Below are 15,232 nucleotides of genomic sequence, written 5' to 3' on the forward strand. Positions count from 1 at the left end.
ACCAGCAAACAATTTTGTATTTTGTATAACTGATAACAGTTTAGTGCTAATGCATTTTTTTTGTTTGGTTTGGTTTTGTTATCCTTTCTTGAAAATTAGTAGCATAGATGCACAGGTTTTGTTGTTGATTCGAGAAGCATTGTCAGCCTGAAATGCTGTTCAACTATCATAAGAAGATTGAAGATACCTCTTCTATATTCTGCTAAGACACAAATCCACAACTGAGACAAGTGACACAGAAGGAACACTAAACTGCAGGGGGTGCATTGCTGCCTTGAGTGAAGAAAGATTAAAAGCTCATAAACAACATATGCTATAGTTAACCATACACATGCATCATACACAGCTTGCAAAATACACTGTCTAAAACAAAAACATGCAGAATCTACAACTATGCACTCAAGTGATCCTGCTGAAGGCAAGCTGAACTATAGGCAGGAAAGAGTGATTCCTTCATCCAGCAAACAGACATCAGATAGTCTTTTTCCAGTGTACGTATGGAAAGCAGTTAGATGCTTCCACCCTCCTACACCCCCCCCCCCCCCACACACACACCTGCAGGACAGATTTTGCAAAATTTCTCTAACTTTGGAAACCCCATTTCGTTTCATTTCATTTCATTTTCTTGCTTAGTTGTCCATTATTTTTTTCCAAAAATGCAGTTGTCACAGCTGGGAATTATTCTAGACAGTAACAGATACAGCTACTCAGAAAAGCATGAATGAAATATACTAATCAAGTTTTCTGTAGATGCTAGATACAATAAACTATAAAATACAGAAGTGCATTATCTTCCTAGACTCCTTTCTGCTTGACTGCTTTTTATCCATCTAATATTGCATACAGTTAAATACTTGTATGACTCCCTATCCTGATTACCTGTGTGTTATGATGAAGGGGAACAGAATTATGTTACTTCACATTAATATTAAAGCTCAGGTATGTTTATTTTGCACAAGCACATCTTTATTATCAGTCACCCGCTATCTTTGACTTTCTTCTTTTTCTATACAGCCTATGTGTGTTGGTTGTTTTTTGGTTTGATTTAGTTTCCATTTATGAAATAATTCTGGCTTTTCTCATTCGTGGAATACATAGTTTCGATCCTAAGTTGATTCTTCTTTATTTGAGAAAAGCAAAAGCTGAAACATATTCCATGGCTTTCAAAAACTAATGTTTTGTCTCTCACGTGTTAGGATGTCAGAGAATCAGACTAGAAACTTGCAAGGAATTAAGAAAAAATAGCTAATCCTAACATAAATAACAAGCATAATGATTAAGAATATTTTTTGGAGGATAGGAAAAAATATTCAACTTCCACTTTAGAAAAAATATTTACTTGATATTTATCAGATGCATTGATTCATGTGCTCCTCTGATGTGAAGTGGCTCTGATTTAAGTCAGGACTACTATAAAACTACTCTAATTTGTAGCTGAGGATCTACAAATTAGAGTAGTTTTATAGTAGTGTATGTGCAGAGAATGCTACTTCAGTCTTGGGTTGCTGATAAGCCAGATGAAATAACCTTACGTTCTGAAACATAAATACTCTTATCACTTAACACATACATTTTCTTATCAGCTAATGTGGAAATTAAGCATTTGATAGCAATGCTAATATAGAAACTGTTTCTCAGTTTGATTTTTCTATAGAAATACTACTCAGTTAGTAAATGGCAAGCAATAAACTGCATTCTCTCACTTCATATATAAATGAGTGTATTTACTGCAAGGAGAGAAGGAGGAAAAATTCCTTTATTTGCATCACTGGCCTCATTCTGTCAACATATCACCCAGATTGCTGGATACACACAGAGATGCATTCTGGCAATGCTAGGAAGGGACCTGCATTTCCTGCTGTCTATTTCAACTTATTAGTAATAGGATGATGCTTCTGGCACATCTAATATAAATTAATATTGGATTAATTCAATTCAAAAAGGCATCAGGAAAACACATTGCATTTTCATTCATCACAGACTTGATCCCGATATTTTTAAAAAGGAATACCACATTAATTATGTTTATGCCTATAATTGCCTAAAGCTGTTCCAAATGACAGAATATATTCTAACACTTTCCAACATGGCTCCAGTGCTGGTTAAGCCACCAGTTCATAAAATAAATATGTAACATTTTCAGCACTAACTGTAACACAAAAAAAAAATATTTTAATTAATTTAGAAAGTTTTTTATCTGAACTACTGAAAGGTTGTTTGTTTGTTTGTTTGTTTTTATTGCTACAGATTCAAAGTTGTGTTTGCTGACCATTTCTTTTTTTGTTTATTGATAATCATTTATATGTAATAGTGTTTTTTTGTTGTTGTTTGTTTGTTTGTTTTCTGAATACCAAGAAATGCCAGCAGAGCAGTATTTTTTAAATGGTAATGGATTAGCAAGTGCCTAACTTTACATAGTTGACTTAAGCATAATACTGTTTGAAAAGTTTAATAAGGTTATATATAACCAATTTGCACATATTATAGTCTACAACAGAAAAATTTGAATAAACTTCTAAATTACCTTATTAATAGGAAGATGAAAATAAAGAAAACAAACAGGACTGATACTGTAGCCTTTGACCAGATAAAACTCTCACTAACAGACATGCTTGAACTGAGTTGGCAATCTGGACCATAAGTTTGAATGTGCTTGATTTTGATATTTTATTCACATTACCTGTGTCTTCTGTGGGACCTCGGATATGTTCTCATATCCTTCTCAAGGTAAGTAAACCTGTCAGAATTTCACTGGATGTGAGGATCAGAGTTACTAATCTTGTTAAGACAACTAGATGAAATGCAAATATTATCTGTATTACTATACAGATAATTTTAGGAAAAAATTCCATGTTTAATAGCTTGCCCTCTGTACATTTCACAAGTGAGGAGCATGAAAATCTTACTTGTCTGACGTATTTAATGTCTTATTTAAAATAAGCAATAAGCAAGCATATTTGCCTCTTAAATATTCTCAAAAACACTGAAAGCTGAAAAGCCAACTTGATTTTTTTAAGGTTCATGACTCTTTAGTAAGAATTACAACATTACAGTGGTCTTTCTTCCTCAGTCCATTACTTTAAATCACAGCTACTAACAATGAAATAATTACAGCTAGAATGTTTCTGCATAAGGCTTTCTGGTTACACATAGAAAGTAAATTTTAAATATACTCTGGGCTTTCTGGTTACACATAGAAAGTAAATTTTAAATATACTCTGGAAGTATATGTGTAACTCTGGAAGGCAAACATTCCACACACCCAGCACTCCAGACAAGACACCACACACTCTTAGCTTATCCTGTTCCAAAAAGACATCAGCCCCCAAATCTCTCTCTCCTGACCGTCAAGACTGAAATGGAATACAGGGCATCAGAAGCTCAAACATGCACTTAGGATGCAATCATCTTGTGCCTTTAAATATTAACTTGAAAAATTTTCAACAGGCTAACAGGCAGCTGAGATGGATACCAAAACATTGTGAACAGTCACACTCCCTTCTGCTAATCAACCCGTGCAACGATATCCAGCTGCAGGCAACAGATCATTTATGCTTTTTGCCTGATGTATGGCATGTACTTTTTTAATCTGCCTGCCATTTCACAAAGATTTGCATTGTGATTTATCTCATTTTCATCAACACTGGCCTCAGGTCCTTGAATTACAGCCAATGGTCAATACTAGCACATGCTCTGCATAGCCTGCCTGGCCTGCGTGAAAACTGCCTCATCACAATTCAAAGGCATAGAGTAATAACACTTTCTTCAGGCCTTCTGACTGAACCAAACATAATAAACTATTAATGCGGGAATACTTTCTTAGTTAATCTCGTGTCTTCTTATCATGTATTTCAGTCATATAAATGGAAAACAATCACATCTTCTTTACTTGCAACTGGATATAGACATACACCAGATGTATGGCCCAGATGATGGCCCAGGCCATCTTGTTCTCAGACTCTTGATAAGTCAGAATGCGCTTTACACTTAGACGTAGGAACGAAAGCAGGCTCTCATGAGACACAACACTATGCGAGAACATGCAAGAAAATAACTAAGTTCAACAGTATGCTGGCACCATCTGCTGTCCCAGGTGTCTTAGAAAAAAATAAGCCATTCCCAAAGAACAGTAAGATTGAAAGAAAAATCATATGTTTCTTTAAACTATTTGGTTTGAATTTACCTTCCATTTTTAAGTCTTCATGGTGTTCTAGGGTCATATATCCAGGCTTTTCTCTACAACCAGGAATGCATATTCTTTAATTAAAAAATAATAAGCCAACATACTTTACTTATATATTCACAAGTTGCCAGTAGCTGAAACTTTGGGGGAAAAAGAGCAATTACTCTGAGACTTGCACTTCAAACGTGGGAACTGGCAAAGCTGGAGAGAGCTCCTCCTCTTTCTAGCTAATTACTTGAAAAATTATCTGGATCTTCATGAGTATCAGAGAAAAATGATGCAACACAGGGGCCGACCTCTACTCATCAGGTTCTCATTCAATTTTATAATAAGTGGGATAATTCAAAGTCAGATTCCTCTGCTGATTTGAATTTGTCTTGTGGTAGTCACTTATAATGTTGTATACCTACTTTTTCATTTTAACCTAGGAAATATTTTTAAATAATAATCAGGGACATATTCATTTTATTCTTTATTCTTTTTTTTTTTCCTTATAATAAAAAAATGCTATTTAAAAAGATTTGTGCAATGCTTTTTAAACAGAAACTCTATATTTCAATCTCTGCCACATTGGACACAGATTATTCATATTTTGTGCGTATTCTGATATTACTTAGCCATAAAGCTTTTCTAGGTATTTGTGCAAGAAATGAGTTAAATTATGTTAGAACTAAATTCGCATTTCAATACTTCCAGGCATGCTACCTATTAGAATGAAGCATAAGTTACTTCATTTAATAAAAGTCTGACTTGATAGGCGATGCAGGTGTGTTTTCTTGATGAATTATATTTACAAATTTGTAAATCATTTATAGATGGGAATGACACCAAATTTGCATTTATTAGCACTCATTAACAAATGGATGTTGTTGTTAGTTTGTTTTTAGTGGAAGGAAGCAGCAATTTCATAACATTTTAGTTTATCCTCAACCAAATACCTGTACTCTGGCACTTTATAAATGAATTGCAATGTGAAATGATCTTCTTTTCTTCAGAAATCAGCAGTGTATGCTGGCAGACGTTATCCTCTCCTCCATCCAACTCATATCTATTTCAGTTTATCCTATCTCAATCACTGTTATCAAATCACTGAAGAGAAACTAAATTTTCAAAGCTTTTTAAAAAAGGAAGGAGCGTTTTTCTCTTCAAAACTCCAGGCTTACAAACCAGCTGTTAATTTACTGTGACTTCCTTCAGCAGCAGTTATATTGAATGCATGTTTAACCAAGGAAAATATTGCCATCATTACAGCAAAAGGGAAAGGCAAGCAATATTGGGACAAGTTTTTTATGTGATGCTACAAAATTTAAAAACAAACAAAAAACACCACTCCCTTCACACACAATGCCTCTATTGATGTGTATCCTTTACATATGTAATGCTGTTCCTGTTAGCAGTGCTGATACTTTTAGTATCCTTTAAATACGTAATGAAGCACCTACCCATACATAATCACAAAGATTGTATTATTCCCTAGGCTGTTCCCTGAAATGTGTAGACAGGGCAAAGCTATAGGCAAAGCTTCTCCAGGGGATAGGTATTATGTTCTCTGTAGTGGTATACTTAGGTCTGATAATCCTTTAGAGAAAAATGGAACAGAAGATGGATTCTCTTCCAAAATTCTTAAATAAGCCCAGATCTTTCTACAATGTCTCTCTATAATGACAAAAATAAAAATACTGGGAAAGGCTGAGAAGGGAGAAAGAAAGAAGACGTTCCCAATGCAAGCATTCAACTGGACTAAGTAAAATTTCAAACCACACATTAAAATTCAACATTATAAGTATTCCTGTCATGTATAGTTTATATAAAAACTATACTTTTTTTAGTTTTCATGAAACTCATATTTCATCTAGAAAGAGTTAAAATTTATTGCACTAAGATGCAGATTTACTTAGATGCTAAGGAAAAATGGACAAATGTTAAATAGTACTTCATTTTAAATGAGAAAAGAAAAGGTGAATTAAACATTAAAGAAAAAATTGACCTATTGTATGAGAACATTAGACAAAATTAAGCATAGTACTGTTTCTTATGTACTTTATTTAAATATATTACTTAAATGTGTTGAATCTCATCCATTACTCTGTTATTTTTAAATGTATTGGATTTTTTTTTCCCTCTCAAAATTAATCTGTGCACTATTTGAATATACACTGCTAGGCAAACAGAATACTCCTGGGTTTAGAAATATTCTGCATTGTAAGGATTATCTCTCAATTACACTTACTTCATACAATGTGGTTCTAATGATAAGAAATAACAATATGAACATTAACAATGAAGCATGTTGAATCAGATGTTAAGCTGATAAAATAATTTTTTGGACAACCTAAATCCATAGTGAATCCATAGTCAATGTTCTTGTGTTTTAAAGATACATCTTAGCTAAGTGTCACCCATTTAATTAGAATGACTAGCAGTCTGAGCTGACTGTTACAATTACATTTATTTCTGCCATAGCAATAGTTTTTTGTTTTTTTTTTTTTGTTGTTTGTTTTTTGTTTTTTTGTTTTCCCAGCAGGTACTTGCATATGCTTGCTGTGGGAAAGCAAAAGAAAAAAAAATGCATCAACATTATTTTTATTTGAAGAAGTGCTAGCTAACCGTGTCTTTTTGACTAATGCCGTTTTAATCAAAAATACCTGATTTATTCAAGTAATTTTGTGTCAGTGTATTACCTTTACTTGTCAGTGTCAAACACAAATACAGGATTTTCTGGGTGGCAGAAAAGAATATAGAATTAAATATGAATGTTTTAGTGAATGCAAGAGCACTTATTTCCAAATAAGTATTTTTAAAATTGTTAATTCTACTTAAGTATAAAAAAAATGGTACTGGCTGTAGGCTCTGTAGATTTTTCAGATGTATCTATTTAAAATGCAAATATGTGTATATTTGAATGTCAGAATCTATGCCTAGGAAAAAAAAATCTTTAAATGTTCAAACTCCTCATTATTTTTTCAAAAGATTCCTGGGGATTCTTTTGCTCAGATTACCTTTCAATTTTTAATTTACTTTATTAAAAATCTCAATAAACATCTTATCGCAAACTTCTCTATCTGGATTTAATTAACATATCAGAAGATAATTTATCAGTTTCATCTCATATATTGCTTCTCATACACCAGTTTATCATTCCTCTGCTTTTGTTCTCCTTTCCATGAACTAAGAAAATCTTATCTCATTTCAAATTTCTATTAATTCAGTGCATGTAAAGTTTAATTATTTGAAGTCATCTAAAAGCATTAATTAGCTAAATTTACATATGCCCAGTTTTTTAACTTTTTTGCTTAATAGATGAATAGAACTTTAAATCACTGAAGTATAAAAAGGGTTAAATGTAAGATTCATCAATGCTAGCAAAATCTTGCCATAACAGCTCAACAGTTTATGCAGTTAGGAACCTTATAGCTCTAACATAGTTAACAATGTTGACATAGGAAGACTTCTGTTTTGTGTGCAGTCTTGAACAAGTCACTTAAACCCCCATGAATCCCTGAGCTTTGATCAGAAGAATGGAATTGTGCCCTAAGGAAAGACTCACATTCCAGTACGCATAAGATATACATAGTCTGGAACAACTCCACTTTGCCCCCTTCTTAGAAAATGCAATGTTCCTGTTTCATGGAAAGGTAGTGAGGATGAATTGTTCATAATTATAAGGCAATCAGCCACACATAAAATTAAAGTAGACAGATAAGTAACTGTGCATGTCTAAATAGATATAATCAATATGGTATTAAAAATGCTATTGGTAGCTGGTTATCTGCCTCCATTAGTTCCCTCCAGTTTGTCATCTGCATCTATATTCAGGCAAAATCCATAGTAAGAATTACACCTACACTTTTTCTGAGCTTCCTTTCTGAGTTAGGATGATGCAAAAGAGCTACTACTTAAACAAAATTCAGTCTTAAGGCAGCTAACCACCAACATACTCTTCTGCACAATGGTTTTAGCAGATTCATTCCAAAATAGTCCCATTGTAAAACTTCATAACATAGGACAGACTACTGATTGCATAAATATCTAATGAAACCCATCACTGAGGGTAATAAAAGCCTTATGGCTCTGTAATAGAACTATTGCTGGAGTGAATGTAGAACTATTTACAGAACAAAGATGCCAGATAGGAGTAGTCTCATTTCACAAGACTGCAACTGTAAAAGAATAAAAGACAGCTGTGAGCAACTGTGAACAATGACCAAGATGAGATTCATCTCACCTAACTTTAGATGCTTATGTTGCAGCAACCTGCATGTGAGTTTACTGTCTAGATTTTTTCAATAAGAAGTAATATACAGCATGGTAAGAAATAACCAATTCTGGAACACAGTTCACCTGACCTATTTTAGACATCTGTTTAAAATAACACAAATTATGCTACAGACATATCTAGTTCCAGTCTTTTTTCAAGACTGAAAATCTTCCTGTTTCCCTTAAACGGAGCTCATAATAAGTGAACAAAGATCTCCACAAGATGAAAACATACAAGTATCTTTCAGCTGTCACAAGTCTTTGCTTTAAATCTTACAGTGCTATTTTGAAAACTAGGCAAAGGGAATCCAGTTCTCTGTCTGTCTCTCTCGCTCTTTTTTTTTTTTTTTTTGTAGAGTACAGATTTGGCATAACAGCTAAATGATCTTGAAAGTACAACCATTGCTCAAACTCTTGAAAGAATTTCCCCCCATGTTTTTATATAGCATTAATAGAACATTTGGGCCAAACTAACAAAACTGTTTATATCAACATAGTAACATAGTTGTGTGAGGAATAAATGCGAGAGACATTTTCTTGTGAACTTTGCAGCTATTTCAAGGAAAAAGGAGACTAGGCATTTCTTGAAAAAGCTTCTTAAAGAAGATCATGCATGACCTCAGGGAGAAAAAAAATAAATAAATAATAAAATGTTTGCAGATGACTGAAAAAAAATAGGAACATAGATGAGAAAAGTTCACTGAAAGTTAATCATTCTCATAAAATCAGAGTTTATATACCTTTTAGACAAATTTTGTGGCATCAGGATGACATCAAGTGGTCACTCAAGTCAGTTGCTCTGTGCTTGCTGAAAAAAGTCTTTAAGGTATCTCCTTAATGAGCTATTCTGACTATTTAAAAATAATTACATTACTAGCAACTGACTCTATTTTAAATTTGATTTTTGTGTAAAGTCTTAATGTCAAGCCTTGCAACGCTTGTCTCCTCAAGCTTGCCTCCTTAAGCTTCTCTCCAGAAATCATAAACATAGACACCTACCAACTCTCAAAATAACTTTTTCATCTAATATCTTTTATTTAGGAAATCACAATTTTTTATTATTTTATATATTTAACTGTCTTATTAAACTGTATATACTGGAATAATTAGTCTTTGCTGGTAACACTTTTGCTGGGAGGAGAGAAATTAATGTAATACCTTCTATATAATAAGGCAGATCTGCCTATATATAAGGCAGAATATTTATTGCTGAAAGGTTTCATGGTTTAATATTATTGACAAACATACATCTGTGACTTCTGATAAGTCTATACAGTATTAAGTCTATAAAAATGTTAAAACCAGTTTAGAACTAGTTATTGGATAAAACACCCGTTGTCCTTATTAATAGTATCTCACTGAGGTATGTATTTATCAAAATTTATAGAAGGTACTTTGTAAATATTAGAATTACTTTGTTTATTTTATTAAATAAAAATCTGCTAATGTGTTATCACCTAGGAACCCAAAGTTTGCTCAGGGTTTGTTTATCTTTTGAGGGTCAGATCCTTACCTGAAGGAAATTCACAGTTTCACTGACTTAGCTGTAACCAAATCAAGTTTCGTGAGCTATAGACTAGAATCAGCAGGAAACATGCTACTTACATAACTGCAGGGTATGCCATGATGATAACAAACAACTCTATAATTCTCTGATGTACAGTGCTATTATAACTTCAGGTATAATAAACAACAAAGGTGGAATAAGGAAACTAAAAAGTATTTAAATCCATTTCTGGTCCTGCTGACATACATGGAACATGATATTAAAATTAAAAGAAGATGGAAAAACAACTAAATATAATATGTGGTTGTATTAGATTCATTAAAATAATCCTTGCTTTTAGAATGTAGCAATCAAGAATGCTTAAGCTGTTGCCTACTCAACTGCAGACAAATGAAAATCTTTGGGAATAGAGTAATACCAGATTCAAGCTTTTCATTGACATTTTCCTTTCAGCACCACTCACTACCACCATAGCTACATGTTATGTCCCTAACTAGTTTTAACTCCAGCTGGACTTGACGTTAGAGATCTCACACTCCAAGCAGTGCTTTTATTGCATCTTTGACTCCTATTTTTGTTTCCTTTACATATATGACATATATGCCCTCTGTCGTTTTCTCTCTCTTTTTTTTTTTTTTTTTTTTTTTGTAATGCGTATTAAGAGCTTGAACTAGATGACCCCCAAATGTCTCTTCAAAAATTCTGTGATTCCTACTTTCAGTAAGTGTAATTTCTAAACTGATATTGTTACATTAAAGCAATACATGGGGGGGGGAAAAGTGTGCAATTTACTAATCAGAATACAGTGAATATCAGTTTTGGAAGCCACAAGAGACCACTTCTGTTTAGTGGGTAATTATCTCAGAAATAAAATTATTTTGACAAAAATTTTGGTACTTATACTGAACTGTCAGCATTTAAATGAAAAGATTTTATTTGAAGAACCATTACTGCTGATTTTTAATATCTTAAGAAAGAGAAAGATAATAATACCAGAACTCATATGTTGACTACTGGCTGGTATCATCTTATGTTGCACATAGAGGTTTTAATAGTTATAAGGACAGGGAAAAAGATATATTTTCCATATCATGGGAAAGCAAGCAGACAAAACCACTTCATTTTGCCGGTGTTAAATTCTCTACTCCTTTTATGATTTATTAAATCATAATAATTTGCACCTGTTCAAATAGTATGCAATTTTTTTTTTTTTGCCAAACTAGGTGGTTTTCATTTAACACTTAATTTCACCTTGCACATGTGTAAATGAATACACAAGGTGCAAATCAGTGGAGAATTAGATTTCCAGAATATTAAGTCTCGTAATCTCTTAATACAGTTGTCATAGAATGAAAGTTCTTTAGAAGCAGTTCCTAAGAGTACAAGTACACATGAAGATGTGTGCAAACTTAGTTCTTCAGAGGACAAAGATTTGGTCTAACCTAGGGATGGGAACTTGACTGGAGGTATCTCCAGATAAATGTCTGGAAATAGCTATTCCCAGCTGTCTCCAACTCTACCACATGGATGCCCTTGGGAAACTTGGCAGCAGAACCAACGTACAGCAGAGTTTATGAGCCTAAACTTCTTTGTAGGCTTTGTCTCCAGATTTGAAGAAATTAAATATTATTACAGGCAAAAATGTTTTGATTCAGAGATTTTTTTTAACATAATTTATTGCTAATTAAAACAAAATGCTAATGACTGACTCAGGTAGTGGGAAAAATAAAATGCACTTATTGGAACATCTTTCTTTGACTTTTACATAACGTAAAAGTGTCAGTGTTTATAGTAAAAGAATACTTACATCAGTATACAAGTAACCTCTAGCATGAAGACAGTAAAAGATACTAAAAAGATACTGTACTTCTCTTTCTGGACAGCATAAACCACATACACAGACCATATATGCACTATCCATCACAAGCAAATAAAAATTCATTGTAGGAGTAGGTCATGGACTATAACTGCTCATGCTATTTGGACGGTAAAAATGCAGTATTGTAACACCATAATATTTTCTACAGCTCCTCTGGTATTAACATGCATCTATGGAGATAATTTCTACATAAATGGTAATCCAGACTGGATATGTCTTCAGAATTACTATTTGCAGTATCAGACCTGTGACAGCATAGAATTCAGTGGCTGAATATATAGTGCAGAGCTCTTTATGAACACTATTAAGGGAAACAAAAAAAAATAAAGTGTAACATATTACTCAAAGTGAGTAGAGATATGAAACAGGCCACTAGTGTGAACCTTAAAACTTAAAAAGATTATGATAAAGAGAAAATAAAACCAAAGACCTTGTGGAGACAGATGGTAAGTTTATAATATTTAAATATAGGGATACTTTATAATATTTAAATAAATAAAAAATAATCAAAACAAAATTATCTCATTCTCAAAGTCAATTGCAGTGTAAACGCAAATCAGAATAACAGCACAGGTTCTGTGTCTCTGACACCCAGCTTTCCGTATACAAAGAACTTTGTTCATATGTGTTTAATAGCAAACACAAATGAACCTCTCCTTGTCTGTCTTTCATTCTCACTAATCTCTCGCTGTTCCAACTTACAAGGTCTAAGCTATCCTAACTTTTTTTTTTATTTTTCTTTTTTTTTTTTAACTAATGATAGCAAACAAAATAGCAAAACATATATTTTTCTTTCTTTCTTTCTTTTAAAATGCAAACCTGGGAGTCTGCTGATCTGGCAGACCTTTCTGAGCTCTCACATCTTTAATTTTAACATTGAAAGGCTAAACAAGTTGCATTTTGAAACTCTGTGAAATGTTACTTCCTGCTGCTAGGTTCAGTTCTAGTAATTACATACTGGCTTTTATAGGGGGAGGGGAGGAATATCTGTGGAGAGCATTCTTATCTAAACTTGGCAGAATGCCTTCCTGTTATTAAAAGTCCTCTCAGAAGCTTTATTTGCTGCACTTTCATATTTGTTAAGGTCATTATGCTCATGTGAAAGCAGACTCACTGGCTGAGTTCTGCTTTTTCCCAAGAAGTTCAGTTTGGATCCAGGAACTTAGGATTCGTAAAGCAGTTTCTCACAATAAAAGTATTTAAATATATATATATTAATAATTATTGAAATGTATATATATATGAACTTCATTTTCTGAAGACACTAAAGTGAACAGAAGAACTTTGTATTCTATGACATTAATGTAATGCAGATTTGAGGAGCAAAATCCAATTAAACTGTCATTTGAGTCACAAATAATTCAGTATCTTTAAGACATCTACTCAGATGATCCAATAAATAGAATTCAACTATACAAAGAACTTTAACACTGCCAGGAAGCATATGTTCTTTAACTTTCATGTCTAAAATGATCTTTAAATTTGAACAGAAGACACAGAAAACATATCTAGTTTAATTCTCAAAACTACTATCACAACTAGTAGTTTTCTAGTCATCTATTTAATTCTTCAAAGTACTTTCACAACTACTAAACTGATAAATGCAATTATAAACAGTGCTTGCATCTATACTCACAAAAGGTATTAGTGGTGGAAAGAAATAGTGTCTCTAGGTCCCATCAAAGATTAGCGGAAATTCCTAAGAAACGGAGTTGAAGAACCGTTATCAACAAGAACAAATTATTTGGAGTGTGACCCCTTGAGAGACCACCCCCATATCATAGTGGAATCATTGCAGAAAATACACACATTATTTTAGCTTCTGCTCCTCTATAAGCTGCCCTTGGAGAAGAGAGAAAACTCTTGGTACAAATCTGGATTCTTTTTATAAGGTAATTATCATGAGGCTTAAAATACATTGTTTTGCCTCACCTGAAAAATGTATTCAAGCAAAGAACAAGAACAGAACAATCTTGTGTTTAGTTTAATGTCAGTAGGATATCTTCTAACAAAACTAGTTAGTGTACTTCTGACCTTAAAAATAAATAAATAAATAAAAATCAGTAGGTCTCTTACCTCTCTGCATGTTGTTCAATGTGTCACAGAAAACTCAGGAGGAAAGCATTTTTTGTTTGTTTGTTTGTTTTTTATTTTGTTAGTTTTGTTTGTTTGTTTGACCTTAGTCTATTCTAGGATTCTAGTTTACCTTAGTTCTATTCTAGGATTACTTGGGAGTTAATCTCAATGCGCTGATTGGCTGTTGTAACAGCTGCTTAATTATCTGCTTCTGGTACAGCCATTGGAGGTAGCAAGAGTCATCCTCTCAAGTTCAAGATATTTTGCAACCTTTAGTAAGTTTAGGATATAGAGATTAGATATATAGGATGTCATCTGCTCTTCAGCTTATTGCCATAGAGCGACAATGTGCTTTCTCTCACCTGGTTTCATTCTGTTTCCAAAGTCTGGTGGGAAAAAAAAAGAGATCATGGTCCTAAGCCTGTGTCTGGCTAGTTAATATAGGATTATAGGACAATTTAAGTTGGATAGGACCTTAGGTGTTCTTTAGTCCAACAACCTGTTCAAAGCAAGGTCAGCTAGATCAGGTTACTCAGCTTTATGCAGTTAGACCTTACTTCACAGGGAATGGGCTCCAGCCCATTTCTGACCATCTTAGTGGCCTACACTTAACTTGTTCCACTTTATCACTATCGTTGATGTAGTAGGTGTCAAGCACTGGGCACAATATCCTAGATGCAGTGTACTGACTTGACAGGGTTAATCACTTCCTATAACCTATTGGCTATGCCCCTGCACCTACATGTAACCTGCTAGAAAGTTGTGGAGAATTTTTATCCTTTTCCAGTGTCATAAAGGACCTACAAAGCATATTTGTGATGAATTACTTTTCTTTGGCACTATGACATATCTGGGGGTGAAGTTACCCTTTACAGTGATGACAAACACAGTTATTGATTTAAAAAAAATGCACTGATCTAGAAAGAATTATAAATAGCCTTTTGTAATATCTTATAACCTGTTAAGACCTATAAATAATCATAATTTATATATGATCTGTGTTTGGGCAGAGCAGACTGTCATGTGTAATGTTTATTTCTACATTTGATATTCAGAGATTAATTTCAAAATAAAACCTTTTGAGTTTCTAGATATCTATTTCATTTCACTTGGCTGTTACTGCCATCTAGTGATATAATTTACAGTCTTCAGTGCTTTCCATCTAGAAATAGTTTCATCAAGTGTATTTGGAAAGGTGCAGGACATTGTAAAGTCTGGGGTTAATTTACTTGCTAATGTAAAGACCCATGCTTGTATACAGTTAATAGTCTTTCTTTCTTCCTTATAAGCATGCACTTGAAGACCTATATGCTTACCAAAGAAGAAAACT

General features: G+C 33.3%; 1 long non-coding RNA gene across 4 annotated transcripts in view; it reads right to left on the bottom strand.

The window, feature by feature from the left end:
• LOC137859430 (uncharacterized) overlaps positions 1-15,232 on the bottom strand; it is a 72,300-nt gene that overhangs the window by 29,363 nt on the left and 27,705 nt on the right. The window lies entirely within an intron of this gene.

This window comes from Anas acuta, chromosome 7 (genome assembly GCF_963932015.1).
Source record: "Anas acuta chromosome 7, bAnaAcu1.1, whole genome shotgun sequence".
Lineage (NCBI taxonomy): Eukaryota > Metazoa > Chordata > Aves > Anseriformes > Anatidae > Anas > Anas acuta.